Here is a 23,835-nt window from a genome sequence, read left to right as displayed (position 1 = left end):
CAACCTAAAATTGAAAAATTATCAGTTCTTAGAAGAGTATTTTTAAATTTAAAGATTGATAAATACATTTTTTCGGAATAATCCCTATCACTTTGACCTGTAACCTTTCAAGTAAATCTGTTTTACCAAAGTTTAACAATTTTTTATTCCAACTTTAAACATTGAAAATAAAAAAATTCGATGTCTTCACGATAGATAGTGTAATAACAATAATAATATTATATTTCATCCTTATCCACATTTCGACACTTTATTTTCTTTATTTAATCTCAGCATTACATATTATATGTATAAAGAGTTGATTCGCGGCGTTCGAGTGTGAATCGAGATTAAAAGAGTGCCTCAACAAGATATTCGATAGGGGTTCCTCCTATTCGTGACACGGGACACGTGGCTGGCCTTTTCTCTTCTAACTTCCACTCTTCTCATCTCCCTCGTTTCTCTCAAACTCTTTATCCTCTATACTAATACTAATACCAATACAGCATAATATAATAAATATAATAAAATACATGCACACACATATACATGTATTAATCTGGCGAAGAGGCAACCACTTGAACCTGCTGATCACGCGGATCACTAACAATTGGATGCCCTCGGCGCAATGCTCACCTGGCTTTTTTTAACTGGTCTTCACTCAAGTGCGTATGAAAAATTTTTCTACAAGAAATTTTCTGGCCTCACATTTTGTCATTTAAAACCCAAGCAAAAAAAACAAGATGTGAAATCAACGTTATCATTCTCACTTTATATTTATGGCTATTAATAGATAATATTTGATACTTATTCTAATGAAGTCTGGAAGCTCATAGAAATTCAAAGCTGATATTTGTATATATTTCGATACTTTATATTATGTTGACGTCGTCTATTGATTACATCATATCATGACAGCATCCTTTTCATTTTACTCTCGCGACTATTTCTACATCGCTACAATATATATCTATTATCATTATCTGTTTTTCATTGTTATTATAATAATAAGGGTATTGCAAGAGTTTCACGTATGCGATTTTCATTCGTTAAAATTAACGTGCTCAATAAACGCCAGATTTCAATCAATCGGCTATTGATTATTTTTTATTGAGAATTCATTTTCTGTGATAATGTCGCGAGTATATTAGTATATTTCAAATATCGGGGGGTAATAAGAAATATCTAAGGGATATTAGTGATAAAATAAGAAGTATACAATTCTTACTTAATAATTTTTCATTTGAATTATTATTGGAATATTTTTAACTTCCCGCTAAGAAAATTGAAAATCGAGTTTTCATCAGATCTCAACGTTTTGAGGTCCTAGGAAGCTTTCCTGAGTATTCCCGCGATGGTGTCCGTGCGGCTGTATGTGTGTGTGTGTGTGTGTAAACCTCTTATAACTTTCGAACGGCTCGGCCGATCGAATCAAAATAGGTGGCGATCCAAAGAGTATCATTGCCATTAAATTCCGTGAAAATTTGAATCGATTCGGTTCGCTAGATTTTGAGAAATCTCAAAAATAAAATTTTCAAAAAATCGTTTTCTTGGAATAACTTCTAAACAGCTTTACCGATCAATTCCAAAAACTAATCAGCTTTTAAGCTTAAAAAACCACGTCGATTGCCATCAGTCCCATTAAAATCGGTTAATTCGTTCGAGAGATATCGAAAACGAAAAATTTCGAAAAAAGTGTTTTTTTCACATAACTTCGAGATTTCTTTTTGGATCATTTTTGACAAAATGGAATAATAATTAGAGCCCAAAGAATCACGTCGATCTCCACCAAGAACGTGAAAACTGGTTGATTGATTCGTGAGTTATCGTTGTCGAAAAAATTTGGAAAAAGTGAATTTTTCAAATTTCTTTAAGATTTTCGGTTTGTGTTCAAAAGTATATCATAGATTCTGAAAAAGTGCGTGGAATACTGCCAACCGCGTGAAAATCGATTCATTCATTTAGAAATTATTGCAGTTTTAAAATTCAAAAAAACTGTTTCATTAAACTTTTACCAGCCTTTTGAGCTCGAAGAGCTCAGAAACGTCATAAGTACAATTTCAAGCGTTTAGGTATGGAATTGGCGGGAAGTTGCAGGGATGGCCTTTAGGGTCAACCGTTTTCCAGATTTTTTATTAAATATTAACGTATGCAGGTTTAATATTATTTTTTAACATTTTCCTACTCCATAAACAAGACAAATATAATTTAAAATTCTTAATAAAGAATAAATTTCTCCACTATTGCCAATTCTGTGTTGGAAGCGTTTCGGTGTTTAATGATGGTCCAAGCTATTTCCGAATCTTTAGCGAGTTTACAAGTAGCAAGGTGATAGGTCATACCATAAAGAAACATGACTTACATCGCTGCTATGTGCCTTCTCATCGTCGATGATTTGGTCGTTGGAACCACAAAGGTTCGCCATCTATCTGCCAGGATGTCTGGTGCTTCCACAATCCACAACCAGTCGCCTGAGCCGAACAATGTAACTCTTCCTCCTTCGCTTTTACTTGCTTCTTCGGTTCTCTTTCCTCTTAATCTTCGTAACTGCTTACTGTATTAATATATCAATACTTTTTCTCATAAACTTTTTTCGCGAATTCAAATTTAATGACTTATAAAGCAAGCCGAGCTATTTTTATCACAATGTCATCTTGGTTTTTATTTTTAAAATTAATATTATTAATAATATTGTTAGGAGATTTGATATCTCTTATAATACTCGCCAGACTGTCTACCACAAGCGTGTCGGCGGTCGTTCTCCTTCCCCATTTTACCGTGTATTCGCGGCGGGAATAAGCGTGGCCAACGACTATAAGGAAGAGAACCTCTTAATCGGGGATCTGGACCTCCGCAGGGCATTGAGGTCTTAGCCCGTGGCTTCACCCAGCCCCGGTCGGTGTATCTCGAGAGCCTGACCCCAGACACACCATCTTCGCAGCTGCTCCATCTCAGCGAAACATCACGTATGTATTTTATATATACATGTGATATAATGATACAAGCTATAAATTGTTATTTATTAGCATTTTATTCTATTCTTTACAAATAAAGATATTAAATTCAAGACTGTCAAGAAATTAATTACTTTGCACTTTATTTCTAAAAAAATTAGTTATTAATTATTGTCTATTGAAATTTTTCTAAATTTTTGGAAAAATTATTAGAGTTTTCTTTTGAAGGAATTTAAATTTTCTATAATGAGCAAACTTTTCCCAAGAACAATAAAAGCATGTGCAAAATTTTTTTATTAATTTTAGTTATTATTTTAAAGTTAATTTTTTTGTTAAAAAAATTTCGAGGCTTCATATGGTGTCTTTTTTACGGTCTAAAAAATTCAAACGCATGAATATAATACGATGAGGATAAAAAAATAGCTGCGAAAAAAAAAACGTCGACAGAGTTATAGAGAACGGGAGGACGTAAAACAAAACTGACCACTTTTGGTAGTGATTTTTCAGTAGTTTTTTTAGTAAAAGCCCTAAAATAAAGTTTTACAGAATGAAAAAAAATTCTATACACACTTTACATCTATGTTTGGATGTATGGAGTGCACACATGCAACTCGAAGTGTAACAACGAATGTTGCAAGCACTCGAAAGGCTTTACGTTCAAAAAAGTTTACGTTTCAGGCAAAATAGAGACATAGACTATATAACATTTTATTTTCATTTATCCTTTAATATATATAAATATACAACCAGTTCACAGTTAGTACTTGTGTAGACAAGTCTTTCACTCACTGCTCTAAATCCCTAATTTTTTTTTTTTTCAACTAGACTCGGTAACACATCCACCGAAACTATTTTTTATAAACTTTTTTGTTCTTCTCTCGTCGGTATTTCGCGACTTTGGTTCGCTTCCTTCCCATCCATTTTCGCAGTCCTCTCTTTTAGTACACCAACACTACGCTGTCCTTTTCTTCTTAAGCCAGCCACATAAATTTCAACCCGGTAGGTACTCTGTCGAACGTAATAAAATATCGCGCTTGTATCGTAAATTCCCTGGGCATATTTTCGTGAATGCCACGACGGTCTTTTGAGCCACTTTTTTTAATTCTTTTTCATTTTATTGCTCAAATATTTATACATAGTTTTTTTATTATTCATAATAAATATTTTTTCATTTATTGTGATAAATTGCCAACTATTTTTACTTATAAAGTATTACCGACGGGTAATAAGGGATAGTTAATTGAGGAATATTTATTGTTATAAAATAAAAAAGAAAACGACATTATTGTTTATTTTTTTCCAGTAAACAAAATTCTTGCGTATCAATTCTACTGGAAGTTATTCAAATACTTACACACCTCTTAATAATGGCATTGTTTCTGCTCAATCGCTTTACCCCAGATTCATCCAAGCGGTTTAGTTTCTCTTACTCTGGCAATATACCCACCAGTCCCTTAGTTCAGTGCTATTACAGAACACAGAAGAGAAGTAGATAGAAAACAAGTAAAGTGAAACCTATAAACAAGGCCAGAGCCCTCAAAGTACTTGAAGACAAGACAAATCCATCCCGATTCACTTGGAGACAATTCCAACTGACTCTTGGACTCGCTTCTGAAAAAGAGAACGAAAACATTTCTAAAGAAATCAACAAAGAGAAGAAACGTATAAAGAAGAAGTTTAAAAGGGCTCGTTTTTCCAACGTGCACTCTATGTAATTGTCCTCTGGCTCCAAACATCACCCTTACTCTTTACTCTTTACTCTTATTTTTATTTTTATTTTTAAATGTTCACGCTGATGTACCTTTACCCCAAACTCCGGAAAACAACATGCAAAAAATAGGGATCCGTTTTAAGTTTTCAATTTTTAAAATTGCGATACTTTATTAGTCAACAATGTTTATCCTACGGTTGTTTGCGATGTAGTCTATTGAAAAATTGGTTGCCGATGGTGAGGACTATACTGTGCAGACAAACGTTAGAAGATGTATAAGTCGGTATTCGCAAATAAATGAAGAGCGTGTGTAGTGTGTAGTCTCTCTCCGTTATTAGAATTTTTCACATCTTTTGTGTACACATACTTGTGGTTGGAAAAAATGTGAATGTTGATGTTCAGAGAGTAGTAAAGGTGGTATCTGCAAACTGCATGCTATGTATGTACACACTTTGATGGAGCGTATGCTGCACTTGTAAAGCTGCGGAGTAAGAGCGCGAAAAAAGAAGAATACACCGGCTCAGTGCGGTCATTATGGAGATTGGAATGTCTTGTGGTAGATTATCTGGTGACATGTTACTTTCATGCATTGTTACCATTTTTTAAAGCAAGCGATTTCTTTCGCTATGCATTTATACCGGGTTTTTCATCTGTTTTTAATTAATATCTCTCAAGTTTTTTAAGTAGATCATTTAAAAAATTATGATTTATCATTAAGAAATTATCATATAAAATGAAAGATTTTTCTGACCTTTAAACATTATACCATTATATTTTATCATCACTATCAGCAAACATTAATTCAGGATATTTTAAAGACAAATCCAAGTATATTCCCATAGATCAAATAGTAACTTGAAAAATTTAACATTTTCAATTTTATCAACTAAACTTCTATTAAATCTATTACTAAACAATTAATTACAAGTTTCACCGCACAGCGATGAAAAGGTCTCGATAAATAATTTTTCCCTCTACGCGAGTACCAATTAAACAGCAAAGTATCTCGCGAAACATTAGTATAACCAATTTTTTCTCTATTAATCGCATGTTAACTCTCATATCGAGATAAAAATCCCGATTCGAGCATTAATCCTCATTCTCACCATTGAAAGTGATTAGATATTTTAAAAAAATAACAATAATCACGATTATTATTATAAATTATAATTTTCTCACCGCAATTCAGGACCTGACTTTAAATATCTTTACTTTCACAATTTTACATTTTAAAATTCACTATTTCTACACAAAAAAAAAGAATTTCTCGCGCCAAGAAAGTTTTGACTAAGTAAGATCAAAATTATTGTAGAGAAAGAATAAAATTTTCTTGGCTCAAAATTTGACTTCGTTCAAGAATTTTTGACTTCATTCAAAAAATTTTTAGCCTTTTTTACCATTTTCTTCAGCGAAAAAAATGTACGCTCGAGTCAAGAATTTTTTCGTTCTGTGTAGTGAATGTATGAACAAAATTGGACCGTTGATTGGTATGGATTAAGTATAGTAATATAATAGTAACTAACAAACGATGAGACGCGCGTCGTGATCGTGATTGTACGCCATACCATGTGGGCAATACAACCGAAGCAAAAATAAAAAAAAAAAAGAAAATAGAGAAAAGAGAATATCAGCCAGACTAGAGACTAGAGTCTAGAGTCGATACTACTACGACTACCATTATGTTATAGAGGAGTCAACCTCGACTCCTGATGATACTCTTGCGCTCACGTAGCATTATGCTCAAGAATCTTTCTCCGGGCGCGGACATGTAATTAACCGTAGGCTACGCTCGCCCCGAGGGTCGTCGTTACCGTCTACACTGTGCAGAGAAACACCACTTTTTCTCCGATGTGCCCTCGGAAATTTAACCTCTCAACGACCGTTAATGCTTATAAGACACCGGTAAATATCTTCGTTGTTTATTTATTTATTTATTTATTTATAAAAGACTGAGGGTAATATTTTGTTTGCAGAATGTATTAAGTATTATAAAAAACGAGAATATGTTTTAAATATTGACGGTAAGACTGCATCAGCGGCAATCGGAATGAGAACCACTGAACGAGTTTGGCAGCGGATAGCCATTGGCCATAAAGGTCCTCCATGCGTGTCAAACTCTATACGACCGCGTTACTATTAAATACGTCAAAGTCAGTATGTTTATTGCATATTGGATGACTCGCAATCTCTTTAACTTATGTGAATAATAATTTTTTTCTTATTGTGTTCTCTTTTGACTTTTTTATTTTTTTAAATTTTATTTTACGCACATGTGTCTCATTTTTTGTATTGGTATTTTGAATTTTTGTTAATGATTAATTTTTCTGTAGAACAATTTTAAGATTTTTTTTTTTAGGTGAGTAGTTAATTTTTATTATATTATTTAACAATAAGTTATAAATCATAAAAATTTTGTCAATAATTTAAAACAAATTTTGGCACCCGGTAATTCGAATTATAAAACTACTTTATACATTATTAAATTCTTATATGTCGACTAGCAACTACGATCGATTGATGGCGATAAGAATAAAAATTCAACAGGACAAAAAAAAAAGGAGAAATAGTGAAATGAAATCAAAGAAGTGGAAAACGAGGATAGGGGCGAAAAAAAACGAAATTCGAGCCGATCCAAATATACATTTGCACATGTGACAAATAAATACAGATCAACATGCAACGAAAAATGTACAATATAGAATATAGAATATAGGATATAGGGACGATGACGATTCGATGGTAAAATGGCAAAAGGACTCACTCTTTATTATTCAGGATTTCAGGCTGTTCAACCAAGATACGGTGAATTATGCATGGTCAGTCGGTAGGACACAAAACAGGGATGAGTTCTTTTTCCCATGCATATTGCGTGACGTATGTATTTTTAGTTGTATGAGTATCTATTTTTGCTGCGTGTAACGTACTTCATATGCGTATAACTTCATCCGTGTATATATTTATATATTTATATGTATATAGTAGTGATGGGAGTCGTTCAAGACCTCATGTGGCTATCGCGAATGATAGATGGACGTGTCAATTTCATCGACGACCGACAACCACAAGATGGGCTATCTTCATCCGTGTCAATCGTTTCAGGCTGTATGGTAGTAATACTTCCGAGAGTCGAGATCAAGTCTTTTGTAACATGATAAGAACCAAAGAAACATTCAATTCTCACATACATATATTTTTTTGTGCTAGTTAACAAACTGATAATTTATAATAGAAGAGAAATTTTTCTCAGCTGTCAATTACAGACTTTCAGAGAAAATCAGTCATTTATGGTCATACAAGAATTTTTGGCCATGTTTGTTCACATGTTAAAATAACCAGTGATAATCATGATACAAAAAATCAATAATTAATCATTTAGTTTATTTATTTACTGCATTGTTGTGGTGTAATTTTTAAATCAATATTTTTTTCCGCGTAGAAAAACCGCAAAATTTGAGTATTACACTATAATATGTTCAAAATAAAAATGAGAGAGATTTAAAATGTGGTTGGCTATTAAAATGAAAGCCGTAAAGTAATTACAATTTACATGCGCTCGGTTAAACATATGGGACCATGACGGAAAATATTTTCCAAAAGCCCCTTATAAATATGGGTCTTGAAAAAACTACCCGAAGGTCTTTTGGAATACCCAACAGCTCGTCATAAGGAATACACACAAACATAAATACAAATGCATATTTATTATACAGATACGTCGTACTATTTTGGGCGTACAGTAATCTAAGTTGACATGCTCACACTTGAGTAAGAAGCTAAAAAATTGCACGTGCGACTTTCGGTTGAAGTTAGAACCAGCTGGAACTTTTCAAAATCAAATTAATGCGTAAATAAATTCAAAAAGTTCTAGACAAGTATTTTAATCGATATTTAAATGCTAGAATGGGTTTTGTAGATTTAGACTACCAGATAGTTTTTATTGTTCTTTGAATAGAAGTGTCCCTTCAAATCAAACGGTTCGATCTTTATGACTACCGGTAGCAGTTGAAAGACGGCGGTCGTTCTTTGTATTTGTAATTACCTGATTATTGGTGATATAATGATTGTTTTTGGATTTTTAAGATTTTCTGGTAAACTAGGAGGTATTTTTTCATGAAATATTTTTTATTTCTCTTCTCACGATGAATTTTTTAGCAAAAAATTATAATTAAATATTTAATAATTTTTTGTAATTGACAGATCATTTTTTTCAACGAAATTAAAGAAGAGCATTCATAATGACATACTTATCGATGTAGTAACAGCTCCTCCCCATAGTTTATTCACGAATCGACGTAAAAGTGAAAAAAATATATTTCGCGAACATATTGAAATTATTATGAGGGGTAAAGCTGTAAATAGAAGTAAAGGGAGTGCGAGAGATGTATAGATAATGTGAGTTTTCGGCTTATTCAGGTATACATATGTATGGACACAATGATGTGAATATGTGTATATATGTAGAAAAGAGTGACCACGTCAAGCAACGCTCTAAAACCAACGGGATAACGGAATATTTTAGCGTTATGCATATATAGATATGTCCTAAAATTCAGGGGAAAAAATAGTCTGACGGGGGAAGGAAAAAAGAGAATCCACGCATACGTAATAATAACATAAACCAGAGGGGTGTCAGTCTTTCTTTTATTCCTGAAATCTCCACTGTAAGCCAGAATTGTAACCAACAGTCTGCAGTCTCTCTTCCCCCTATAGGGCCTATCATTTTTACCGAAGAGTTGAATATAACCAAATCCAAATGGTCATCGTAAATACACAGAATATCCACGACTTTACTTTTTTTATCCCGCATTATTAAATTATTCAATAGATTCTTTTTATCCAATATGACGATATCGAATAAAATATAACAGTTTAAATTCATTCAAAAAACTGTTCACATTTTTTTTTTCAATACATGAAATAAAAGTTGGTGAAAAATTAATTTTAATTAACAATTTATTGTTCAAGCAAAAATGGATGAAATTTGTAATTTCAAAAAATAATTAGAGGTATCGAGCTTTATAATTTGTAGTAAAATAAAATGAAAGGAGTACTATGAATTTATATTATTTTTTGCAACTTATAAAGAACATTTTTTTAAATCAGGAAATTTTAAAAAGTAATGAAAAGCATATAAAACGAATTTAATTGTAAAAATAAAAACAATGAATAAAATAATAAAGAGAGTGCGTGACAAAGCGAAGAGATTTATCTGTGCATAAACATCTCCACCTACATGGCGGCACATGGCGGCACATAGGATTGATATAATGGACCATAGGCGAAGAAACTCATCTGTATGTTATTATACTAGTGAATGTCCGACTGCCCACGAATAAATATATATAATATAATAAAATATGTTTGTAAATATAAATATAAATATAAATATGTATATTATATGAATATGCACATTGGAGAAATAATTTGCATGGCTCGTTTGGGACGAGATTCCAATGAATAACAATAAAAGACCGCAAAACCACATGGGCTCGTTACGTGCGACATTAACTTTCGGCTTATCCTCATTTATGCAAATCTACTGGACATCTGTTTCCAATGATTCGGCATTTAGTTTAGGTATATCACAGAACATTCATCGAGCCATAAAACCTGTGCTGTAGATATCACATCTTAAAACTGTACATTACAATACATTTTTTTTTCTCTTTAGTTTAATTTTCAATAAATATTAACATATATAGATGTATCTAATTGAGAGAATAAAATTTTTTTTTTTTTTAACTTTCCACGATGAAAATTAATGATTTTAAAAAAATGAATAAGTTCTTTTGCCATTAGATTTCTTCAATTAGATTTGAATCAATTTGTTAGAATTAATATTTAGATTTATTTTAGAGAAAAGTTGTACAGGACAACGTCACTGTATTTAGTATACCTGCACATCTATACATGTTTGTATAGTATACAGTTCACTGTAAAGTCCTGTATTCAGTATACCTGGTAATGTTTCCACTACCCCTTGACCCTTAATGAAGTAGTGGGAGTATACTTAGTACTGAGAGTACTAGATGTAACTAATAATTTTTCTGTTATAGTTAGTCGAGCTGAACTCTTTCACCATCAAGTGTCAATTGTCCAGATTTAGAGTCATTTTATTGCAAATAATTTAAGATTATTTTTCTGTCAGTTTAACCTCGTTTTATATTGTTTGTTTAGTTAAATTCAGTGTGTAGCTAATTTAATATTAATTAATATACTTATTTTTCTTTTGTATCAATAAACAATAATTAAACAATACCTGAGTAGTTATTTCTAACACAATTAGGCTCGGTAGATTTTGAGAAATGTCGCCAAAAAGTTGAGCCATCAAAATAATCATTACACTTATGATTATTTTTGCGAGTAATTTATGACATTGAGAGGCACATTCAGATGATTTCTACAATTTTGTCATATTTTAGCATCGGCGCAGCCGTGTGATTTTTTAATTCATTCCATAGGTACCTAAAATGTGCATATCATGAATAAAAATATCGAAAATAAGTTCTTTCAAAGTCTTTTTATTCATAATCTGTATTTCATGGCAGTAATATAAAAACTGCAGTTTGTTAGTATGATTTTATTCAAAGTAAAACTTCCTTAGCTTGGTATCATAATTTATATCCATGACAATGTTGTCCGTAGCAGCGATGTAGAAGCAATGACGTCAGAAAAGTTTCTTGGACTCGTTCAATACTAACAAAAGTTCATCAAGTTCAGACAGATGCTAAAAGACCACTAACAAGAACAATTAGGCGTTCCACTTTGCTCTTCGAGTGTATAGCTAAAAATAAACGCAACTGGGCACTTAATTCCACATATACTCCGACTAGTGTGGATGTTGATGCTGTTATAAACTACTGCTCATAAGCAGATGTGCCTACCAGTGCACAGAAATTATCAGATCATCACCCAGGCTTACAATAATACACATTATTATTTGTCCTCGGACTTTCTCGGTAATCTTTACACAATTTGTCGCTCTTCTTCCTGCTTCAGTTAATCACTTTACTTGCTGAATTAAAATTGAGTTTGTTTAAGCTCGATTTTTACACGATTTCAATTGTTAACGAATTTCATAAATTAATTAAAAATAAAAAGGAAAAATCTAAAAATGCAGACGTTCAGCATTTAACAAGCTAAACTATAATTTTCTGGCGCATAAATCTACTGGTAATAATCGAACGAAACGAGTGTTAAACAGTAAACACGACTAACGAGACCGCAAGCTCGGCGGGTCGTCGATTTAATTGCCGATGTGGTGCATATAGAATCGCGAATGCCTGAATTCACCTGCTGCTGCTGCACCAGCTGAGTTGCTCTGCTGATGCTCCGACTATACATCTGTATACAATTATGGGTTTGATAGAGATGAATATTTAGTGATCAGCCTATGTATCAAGTACTATAAATTTCCGAGAATTAATTATATGTTAATGAAATGTTAGAATAGCCAGATCGAGCCATATCAACGTTTAACAAATAGTTTAAAAATTAATTATACCAATTCAGCTGTTTAGTAATATTTTAGCAGTTGAAATTAAAAAGGAATTTATACAACTAAATTATTTTTCAAATTAATTCTCGAAATATTTTCTGATATGGTCTAAAGTGTCGATATTAGAGTGGTCCAAAAAAAAATAGATTTTTGCCTACACAGTAAAAAATTTTTCGTCAAATTTAACACAAAAATTTGTGTTGATGATTTTTTTTACACAATTTGTGTTGAATCAACACTCTATTGTATTGAATCAACATACTAAAATGTTAATTTCTACACACTAAAATGTTAAATTCTACACAAACATTTTTACACTTTACACAATGACGAAAAATTTTTTACTGTGTATCATCTTAAAAGCTTCTCTAAGGTATAAAAAAAAATTCTCTCCAAAGCGCAGCTTGATATCTCAATTCTTCATGAAGCTCAATGAATTTTTATTTTCCCATTTAAATAATACGTAAAAAAATTTTATTTACGTTTTCATTCGGTAAAACTATGAAATACATTTTTTTTTGTATTTTTCGTCAATTATTCTTGTAGGAAATTTAATTTTCTACAAAAAAGTACTGAGGTAGTTTCTTCGTAATCTTAACGAGTAAAAAGTTGTTGAGCTTTAAATACTCGCACAAAAGAAAATTTAAACGAAGATAGTTTCAAAGCAACTTTTCGAAAAATTTTTTGGTAACTGTATGTAATGATTTCAAAATTTATCAAATTAGACTGTTTCTAATATAATTAACACGTGTCTTTAGATGAAGTATTAACTGTGAATTATGAATAATTTCTCTCATTACAATTTAGATATTTTTTCCTATGAGCAGTGATTTTTCAAAATTGAACTTGAATTTCATTACGGAATCTGAATCGAGGGCAAGCTAGTACTTCCGGATGTATACTGAAGTAAATTTTTTTATTTAAGAACATGTAGGACAGGTAGGACAGGTGAATATTTAAATTTTGAACATGATGCTGGGACATTTTTTGACCGAATGAAAAATCATGGAACTTTGCAGGAGTACGTAAATAGAAGTCTTCGTGAATTGATTCTTTTATTTTTGAATTCAATCATTAAAAAAAAAAATGATAAATAAACAGGTAGAGTTCGTGCGTAAAACTGCCTAATCTCAGGAGTCATCACATATTTAAATTGACAAGCTTAACTATAAAGAAATTGCTAATAAACTTACAACCAATATAATCTTTAAGACTGATTTAATTTTTTGGTTTTTTCTTATTTTAGTTTATATGACTTATAAGACATAATTATTAAAATGCAGCTAGGTTAGGGTAAAAAACTGATTGTCAACAAAAAATTTAATTTACTATATATCTTCATGTAGGCCGCAAGAGAGTGCTAAAAGTAAATTATCTAGTTAAAATTTTTTAAGCAGTGGTTAGAGTATTTACAAAGTCTGGTAATCTGCTTCAGTGCATTTTACATGTGGGTTCAAATAAACAAACCGATATATTAAATTATCATTTGTTGTCACTGGTCCAGACTGAATTACCGATATCAGACTGTATACCATGTTTTTAAGAAAAAAATATAAATTACATAATCAAATACTTTGAAACAGAAAATGTGATACAACATGGATTCTAAAATCATATCTGATTGAATTTTCTTTTATTGCGAGTATTTAAAGCTTAATAACTTTTTACTCGTTAAGATTACGAAAAAACTACTTCAGTACTTTTTTCTAGAGAATTAAATTTCCTAGAAGGATAATTGACGAAAAATACAAAAAAAAATTTTTTTCGTAGTTTTACCGGATGAAAACGTAAATAAAATTTTTTTACGTGTTATTTAAATGGGAAAATAACAATTCATTGAGCTTCATTAGGAATTGAGATATCAAGCTGCGCTTTGGAGAGAATTTTTTTCATACCTAAGAAAAGTTTTTGAGACAGCAGCACTTGAAAAAAAAAATAAAAATGTTTTTTTTGGACCACTCTAGTCGATATATTATTTTTAAAATATATCTCATACAAAAATTTACCATATGAAGTTATATAGGCACGTATAATTTTTCCATTATAGATAGTTTTTAAAATTTCCGACAGATGGCGCATGATCGCTGAATCTTCTCCCTACTCAAGAGTTAATTTCAAGGTACTAAGTTATAAAATGAAAATAATTTTAATGAGCTTATGTGACATAGGTTTTTTTTCAGATCAAATTATATCAAACCATATTAGAAAATTGATTTACATGAAAGTAATGTCACAGAATTAGTAGATATATTAGGCATGGATTTGTCCAAGTTAAACAGAGATGAATGTAGGGACTGATACGCGACCGTTGTGACAGCATGTCTCGTGGAATGCACGTTGGTCATCCATCCGTTTAATTGAGCTTAATGGTCCAATATTAAACTCTCGCGCCAGTCACACGCTATGGGCGATGGGTGTGGAAAAAAGTTTCTGATTGTGTACCGACAACACTTTTTTATTAATACCGCAAGAATAATAAATATTTATATTTACAGATATGATTCAATGGTTTGAACAATCTGATTTTAACGATCTGTATATTTAAAAAAAAATTATAGGACAAATAGTTCTTTTTTGACTGGAAGATTTTTTTAATTGGATGTTGGATTGGTGAGTTGATAATTTTTTTGTTAAAATTTTTAAGTGCCGTGGAATTTTCTTTTATTTTTTACTCAAAAAATTATAATTTTTTTCCAATTAAAAAAATATTATTTTCTTTATTTTTTTGGAGACTGATAAATTTCAATAATAATAAATCCAATTAAAAAATTTAGTTATGAAAGATCAATTTCAATTAATATTTTCAGAAATAAAAAAAAAGCTATATAGTGAAAATAAATTAACAGTTTTATGTAATTCATAAATTAGCGTGAACAAAAGCCGACGGGTTAACGAGCGATGTGAGTAAACTTGAGCACTATTGAACAGTAGCCATAAACTGTTAATACTGCAAAGTTAATATGGACCTTGTATGAAAGCATTCAATATTTCCATTATCAATAGACTAACAAAAAGCATCGTAATCACTGGTATGTGCGTTTATGTTGTTCGCGAAATTGCCTGTCTACCATATGCCGCGAAATGGCGACACTTGGACAGCGCCCTCTTCGTCTCCTCAAAGTGTAATATAATTTAAAAGTATCCCGTAAAAAGCAAAGTTTGCAGGGTAAAAATGATATCCCCGATACTCATTCACGAGCACAGCGAGCATTAAACGTACCGTAATAATGATTATTTACAACGATGCGCTTCTCGGCTCGCTCGATCACCCATGAAATTTATCGACGCGTGCGCCAGCGAGTGAGGATCTTAGTACAGTGTATAATACTAAACATTATTATGCGAGGAATATAAAGATCTACTTATTGTTCTTGCTTTTTATATCCAGCGAAAAAATTAAAAATAATCTTCTTTCACAAATAATACTTTCTTTTGCCTCTATAGGTCTTAAGATTTTTAATTAAATTTTTTAAATTAAATTGAAAAATATTGTTGAAAGTGAAACTTATTTAAAAATAAAATTATTCACACATGTATTCAGATAACAAGATTTACCGCAATCACGAGGACTTTCGGATTGAATGAAGTATCGGAAATTTTTATTGAGTTCTTTCAAAGCCTCACATCTCAATGTCTCACATATGATGAGCATGTACGTAAAATATTATTGTTTTTATTAGATCAACGCTGGGACGGAATGCGAGCTGGGCTGTTTGAAGTTCCCGCAATAGAAGATCTCATACATTTGATAGAATTTATAAGCGCATGTAGGAGACGCGAGAAATTAACTGAGAATATTTTGTATGCTGGAGCTATCTTTCTATTTGAAAAATAATTTTTTCGTGTGTGGAATTTTTTTGAGAAATTTCGTGCATTGTTATTCGATCTAAACTACACAGAAAAAAAAATTTACTTGAATCAAGTAAATAATTTTGAAGAATTTCATCTTCTTGATTTAAGTAGAAAAATTCTTAAACTAAGAAATTTTTCTTGGTTTAAGTAAATTTTATTCAATTCAAGAATTTTTCTCTTGATTCAAGTTAATTTTTTTTTCAGTGTATGATAGTCGAGTCATACCAAGTACTAAGTACCTAGTCATTCTTACTTATGCAGCAGTTTTTTATCGATGTCCAATAAAAATAAAGTTACTCGAAAAACAATCGTCGAATAACTGCGGTCAGTGTTGAAGAAAAATTGACTGTCTAAGAATAAGAGAATAAAATTATAAGAAATAGCGAGTAAAAAAATATAACTATAAATATACGAATCGATGTGAAGAAAAACCGTATAAAATGATCAAAGGAGATATTGTGTTGTTTAAATAAAAAGAAAAATAAAAAAGAAAGTAAATAAGAGGAGAGATAAGTAAGAAGTGAGAAATCTAAAACGCGGGTGCCAAAAGAGTTATGGTTATCGCAAGTTCGCATATACAGCAACAACAGCAGTACAGCGAGAACGTGAAACGCGAACAAGCGTGTGTGCTCCGGGCTCCAGGGGTTGTAATGCAAGTGGAAAAGAAAGAATTATATATAAATATACAAGAGAGGTTATTGTGAAAGATATCTTTTGGTTGGGAGCGAATGTAACTTTATTGTGAACTTATCGCTGTCAGCACAAACAATGCAGGATCTTCGCGCCATCTGCCCCTACCATCTTTACTACGTTCTCCAGCCAGAGTCTACTCCTTCTATTTGTATCGCTTCTCGAGTAAAGTAAAGGGTTGTCCTCGAATTGCGCTGCTGTTAAACGTTAAAAGATTTTTCTAGTGTGTGCTGTATTGGTACTTTCCGACCGCGCACCTACAACCTACAACATTGCCTTCAAATACGGGTGAAAAAAGACAACTTGGCGCCATGTACTCTATCGCACGGTCATCGAAAACTGTGAGGAATTTATCAATGTTTTGAGATATAAATTTTCTCTTTGCCTTTTATGCTTTGTAGGAACAATAATATTTATTACTGTTGTTTTTATTATATATTATTGGTCCTGTTTTATTTATTATTCCAGATTATTTTTTATAAGTAATTTTAACTTTTCATTTACTCCAAATTTAATGAACTAGAATTAAAAATATTTAATGATTTAATTACAACGAAAAAAAAATAATTTAAATCAATTGAAATCAAAATTAACGCCATCTAGGCAATACATATATCAATTACATCTGTTACTGTTTCAGGTCATTGGCCTCTCAATTAATTTTTTCACTAGTATTGAATTTTAGTAATTGACTAGGACACTAATGATTTAAATAAATTTTTTCTGGAACCCTCACCAGCTTTTATTAACGATCTAAAAGTCTCCAATTTCAATTTCAGAGAGAGTAATTAATATCTCGGACAGAATAGAGGGTCCGATATCTCGTTACGAGAAAAAATTATCACACTTACCAGAAACATCTTTAAGTAATAAATTTAAAGAAATGCTGTGGAACCGTGCTTCTAAATTTCTTTATCTTCGATTTTATTTCACAACGGACTTATCGATTAAAAAAAAAAAAAAAAAAATATTATATATAACATGAGCATATGCAGATGCGAGATTTCTAATACTCGACCATTAGAGCTCGCACGAATATTAGTCAAGGGGCGACGCGATAATATATAATACCGAGTAATATGAGTATCTTAGTACGTATGTATAATAAAATGTAGAAAGTAATATTTTAGGCAACGAATACGTGACAAATTCCTAGTACGGGAACGGGATCAACTTGGACGTAAAAGAATGTCCGTAAAACGGTGGCACTTAGTGCTAGCCATATATATATATTATGTCCTATGATATATGTGTATTGCGTATATTATATAACATCGAGGATTTTTCCCATGCCGGGATTTACGTCCCCTTGATTTGGGAGAAAGTGAGAGAGATAGAACGAGGAAGGGACCGAGGGGTGACTTAAGGGCAGGAGATGTCCGGTGCATTTGGGGGTTACTATACTCTGTATACCCATAGTCTTTTTTAGTATTAAGAATATAGACTGGGGTGACCACGAGCAGGTGGTCAACACCGACTACTGACTGCCGATTACCGACTACCCTTCGATGTATGTACGTATATATATATACGATAATGCTTTGTACTTTATATTAGGAAACAAAATAAGGCAACGATGCGAGTATCGATAGTTAATTTTTTGTCAAGGCACGCACTGTGATTTCACTCATAACGGATTAACTTTTTTATGCATATGCCGGAAATATTAATTTAGGGGAAGACGGGTTGGTTTTTGATTTAATTGTGGGAATTTTAAGTACTGGAATATATCGAGTCACATTTTTATGATCTAAATTTGATTAAGGATCAACTGAAAGAAAAATATTATTTCAAAAAAAGTATAATTTATAATTGTATTTAATTAGTTAATAGATGGGTATTAATTTTTTTTGTTGATTATAAATTTCGGCATAATTTAATTGAGAAATATATGATATTAGCAGCGATAATTATAAAACTAGCAGACCTAATAACAATTAAATAGAATACTATAATTATTGTGTCAGCAGAAAGTTTTTTTTTGACGATTGGTTAATAAGAAATTAAAGAACTGAAGCTGAGAAGAAACTGCCGTGAGAGCAGCAGAAGTCGAAACGATTAACGCAATCGGAGATTTTTGATTTGTCGTGATGGCTCAGGTGCTTTCTCTATGATACATAGCTCAACGGTAATTACTCATTCGGAGAACAGAAACGCCGACGAAAATTAAAGACCAATTGAGAATTGAGATTCGATGGCTGCTCGAACATAACTAGAAAGAGGAAATGAAATTGATATGCTGGAATAATACAAAGTCGAGGCTAACAACCGAATGTAATCATTCATTATTTGACGTTGGAAAAAAAAATTTTTGACAGTCGCATCAACACTTTAATTTTACATTACTCATTATACAAAATTAAAAATTAAAAAAAAAAGAATTGATGTATTTTAATACTAAAATTATCAATAGGGAGAAACTTTAGTTTTAATATTATTGCTGCAGAATAATCTTATCCATTATAATTTACAATTACAATAATTAACTACTGGTTAAAATAAAATCACATTTGTAGAGCATAACTAATAATCAATTTTTTAATGTAATCGTGAACAAAATTAAATAATTAATTGCTAGAAGAACACATCATTGAATGCCGTCGTTAAATGTATGACGATTACAAAATTCATTATAAAACATAATTCATGCGGTCTTAATAATATTACGCGCAGCGTACACTAGAGTTAGGTTGCATAATAATTTATATTTACACCAAGCAGTTGCTGTATATTGCACATTAAATATTCCGTTAAATCGTTATAGCGCGTCAATTTATTCAAGGTTCTATACCGTAAGCTAGATCTGGAATATACATATATTATATTATGTTATATATAACGCGACTAATCAACCAGCCAAGTGGAAAGAAAGTTAATTAATCGATTCTTGTTAAGACACAACGTGATCCATGATTGCAGATTATTTATTCCACTTGTAATCGGTATCAAGTCTTTGAACTGGTTTTTTTATTTGTCTCTAAACATCATTATAATTAAGCATTATAAATCTATTTATGTTCATGTCAGTAACGTTGAAATGAAAAATTCATGAGGATAATTATGGTTATTTGCGGATAATCATGGAAATTTTTGTAAGCCTAAAAAAAATTTACTATTTTTTAGTATAAAGATTTACTAAATTTTTCATTTTAAACAATACAATTCTTATGTAATCTTTATTGTTTTTTCTTTTTGTAGTGATATTTTAAGATCAAATTTATTTTATAAATTATATACATATGTTTTGGGTATAGACATCTTAAATAAATATTGGGCTAACTCATTAAGAAATATGTATTCTTTTTAATTACCTAGAAAAAAAAAAATATTTAGTTTTATAAAAAAAATAAACATGTTTTTAATCAAAATATCAATTTCTTTGTTATATGTAGTTAAGAAATTGATATAAATTCAGCATAATGTTTATGAAGATCATCAAAACTCATTATGTAAGTGACAATAATTAAAAGATAATCCTCAGAATAAAGTCGACTAAAAATTTCTAAAAATTGCTGAGCAGTGATTTCTCGAATAAAAAATACTTTCACAAAAATTCATTTTAACTTAATTGTAAAATCCTTTATTAACTAGTTTACAAATAATTATAAATACATGACACATTATTAATTGATTAAATCGAAGTATTTTATGAGTATTGAATAATTAACATTTTTGGCATACAATCATACTTGCATGAAATGTTGTTAATATATAATTTATCTTAATTTCAGAAAACAAAAAAATGTCGAGATTGATATTAATCACTCTATTGGTCGCCTTAATGATGGCTGCAGTGGTCGACGCATGCGGAGGACCGGATGACAGGGTAAGCAATCAAATTTTAAAAAAGATGATAATTCGGATTTTAATAATTGTTTTTAATCTCTTCTTTTTATTTCAGTGTGACAGATGGCAATGTTGCCCAGGGTATCCGTGCATCGCAGGATATTGTCGTGAATAAGATAATTCAAATGAATATTGATCGACAAATATACATCAATGAAACTGTAATATTTTTTCAATGATGCAATAAAAATTACCAGATTAATCACAATAACACCCGTGAAAAATTTAATAATGTGACCACCTATGTCCATCAGAGTATATCAAAAATTCGAAATAAGTTTGCATGACTTGGGTGCTAAGCAAGGAAGTTTAGTTTTAGTTTTAACAATAGTTTTTACAATTTTAACATTGTTGAGGTAATTTGAGCAAAGAAAATTTGATTCAAACAATTGAAACAAATTAACAACATAAAATTATCTTAAATCAACAATTTTAATTGGTTTGTTTGATAAAAATACACACTTGTAAACACTTAAAAATTTTTTCAACTGTCGACAATTACTGTGAGGTGTACAAAAATAATATTAACATAATACACATTTATAGATGTACGTACCCATATAATAAAATTCAGTCCTACTCGTTTTTACGTGAATTCTCTCACGATCCGGTGACTTGACCGAGAGACTCGTCGCGTTATACATTAACGTCACTGGGTATGTATATCTCAGCTACCTCATCGCGAGGACGACAGCCAGACACGCTGTGTTCCTCGTGCCTTTGTCCTACGTCTTATTTTTTCTTTTTTTGTTCCTTCGGCATTAAATGAAAATGTTTGTGTAAATCATGTGAAGAATGGCTAGTAGTCCACGCAAGGACAATGTCCTAAGCCCTGTCTTCTTGCCTCATCCGACCGGCTCAATGTAAGAACTGTCAGTTAATTAAATTGAATCTAATTTTTTATTTATTTAATTCCTCTATGTGCTAGTTTTTGGGTATCAGTCACTGAGAATACGGTAATGTGTCTTATATTTATTTCTTTCATTGCTTTTGTATTTAATGACTTGAGAACATTTTTTTCTCAAAGATTGTAGTTTAAGATTATCAAATTTACGAGGTGTTTAATATAAACCTGTCTTTATATGTCTTAAATAAAAAATTTTGTTTAGCTTTTTTTGTTATTTGAATTTACTAGCATTTTTTATCGATATACGATAATTTATCAATATCTTTTTATATTTTTTAATGAAACTGAATTGACAAAAAAAAATGTTTCAAAATTGAATTTGAATGTTTTGAAATTTTTAGAAGTTTGTAAAATTAACAAAACCAACTTCAATAACACTTAAAATTGAGAAAATTGACATCAAATAATTTTTTTTTCTCACTAGAAAATCGAACGCGCTTTGCGCGCTTCCGTCGAAATGTTTATTATCCACAATTTAATTAATTAATATTTTTACAAATTCAACTCATTAATATTTAACCGTTGCCATAGTAACCGTTGCCATAGTGACAGTTGCTGTGGTAACCGTTGCTATGGTAGTTACTGTGGTAATCGTTACCATAGCAACGGTTACTATGACAATGTTTACCATAGTAACCGTTTCTATGGTAACCATTGTCATAGTAACCGTTGCTATGGTAACCATTGCCAAAGTGGTCACCATAGCAACGGAAAGCGACAACAATGAAAACGTCACATCAACTTTTTAATAAATGATGATTTATAGGAATGCAAACTAAAGATTCTATTAAAATTTTCATTTTTTCATTTCATCAATACAATAAAAAATTGTTTTAATTTATAATTGGCGTCTTATTTCATCTTATCAACTTCTAACACTAAAAAAAAAGTCTGATTTACTTACGCATTATTTATTTTGATAATAAAAGACAGTTATTAAAGTGTCGCGTTATAAATAATCTCTCCGCACATTAGCAGTCAACAGTAGTCGGCGTATTACTAAAAGCAACACACAATCTCATTGTAATAATATACAGACAGACAATGTGTTTCGTTTGATGGGGTTTTTGTAGCACTTTCGCTTACTCTGGACAACCTACTACCGACTTTTGACCGCACAGTGGCTACTTTGTGGTCACGCGATTACAGTAAACTTCATTTTCTTCACCGTCAATTTGGTTAAAGTCAATGCCACCTAAAGACCTTGAGAATCAGGCATCTTGTTATTTACAACCCCACAACAATTACGCTAACAACTACAACTCAAAATAAACTCGTCCATGACAATTAACCTGAACCGTTAATTGAAAAAAATAAAATAAACCGATTTAAAAATTTTTTCTTTACGTTTAAAACACTATAATTTTAATTCTGCAATCGTAAAAGCGGCCTCCTGCTGTACTTAAATTTAAACCTGTAATAAAGAATAACTAGCTGTGCAAAAGTCCTTTTTTAATTGCATTGAAATAAACCGAGTTGTTGGGTTTAAAAATAAATGTAAAGCAATGAAACAAGTGTTATTTTATGCATTATATAGCTCGTGCCTCAACGATTACTCAGGTAATCGGTATGTCGTACCACGTTCACACGAATATGCTCACGAGTTAAACTTTTCTCTGGGAAATTATATCATACCGCATCTTTATTCTCTTTACCTTCCAGATGTTCTTCTACGTATTACGCATACTTAATTTGGGTTCTGATATTAATTTTACAAATAAAACTTGTTTTATCATTCAGGAAAAAAGGCTGTGACAATTATTACAGCGTAGTAAAATATTTAGAGTCTGCAAAAAAACGAATGAAAATTTTTTTAACTTACAACCGGCATAGAAATAATAATTTACTTTAATAACACTATTTATACAATAACTTACATCGAGTCAGTAAATTTTAACCGTAGTAAATAAATACTCGTATCTTATTAGCTCTATTCGTGCTTGATATCTTTCGAAGGTTAATTTGAAGTTCCGAGCATGCTTGCGTGAGTTTAAATATAAATATACAACTAAATGCTATACTCACGTGTAATATATCTTTTATAGAATAGCTCGGAATAGTAAAAATGATTCGAAACACGGAAATAAATATATATCTTGCGATCGGCTATCGATTACCGATTATCGATTAGTGGGCATGGTTCTCCGTATCAGCTTATCTAAAAATATTAAACGTTATTTGTAAATAACTCAAAGCATTACAACTAAATAGTTAAAAGGTGTATTACACCTCTTGATAACTGCTTGTTAATTTCTCCCACAAATAATCCGTCCGTATATACAAGTATTATATCTTCTATTCATTATATTATTGCCGTTCATATAACATTTCTCTCTTCCGTTCTAGTATAGTGTCCGTTAAAAAGTAATAACTCGTTAATAGTTTATCACCGTTAACC

At 31.1% G+C, this 23,835-nt stretch overlaps 1 long non-coding RNA gene across 2 annotated transcripts; it reads left to right on the top strand.

Annotated features, from left to right (window-relative positions):
• Positions 1 to 304: 304 nt before the first annotated feature.
• LOC123259376 lies at positions 305 to 20,741 on the top strand. 2 transcript variants are annotated; one of them, XR_006508224.1, is made up of 4 exons: positions 305 to 644; positions 2,709 to 2,945; positions 20,416 to 20,510; positions 20,586 to 20,741. It is a non-coding gene; the product is annotated as an uncharacterized LOC123259376 (long non-coding RNA). The 2 variants fall into 2 exon arrangements; XR_006508223.1 differs by lacking the exon at positions 2,709 to 2,945.
• Positions 20,742 to 23,835: the final 3,094 nt, after the last annotated feature.

This window comes from Cotesia glomerata, linkage group LG2 (genome assembly GCF_020080835.1).
Source record: "Cotesia glomerata isolate CgM1 linkage group LG2, MPM_Cglom_v2.3, whole genome shotgun sequence".
In the NCBI taxonomy this organism is placed as follows: domain Eukaryota; kingdom Metazoa; phylum Arthropoda; class Insecta; order Hymenoptera; family Braconidae; genus Cotesia; species Cotesia glomerata.
Note: the sequence above shows the minus strand (reverse complement) of the source record. Positions and strands in the feature narration are given on the sequence as shown.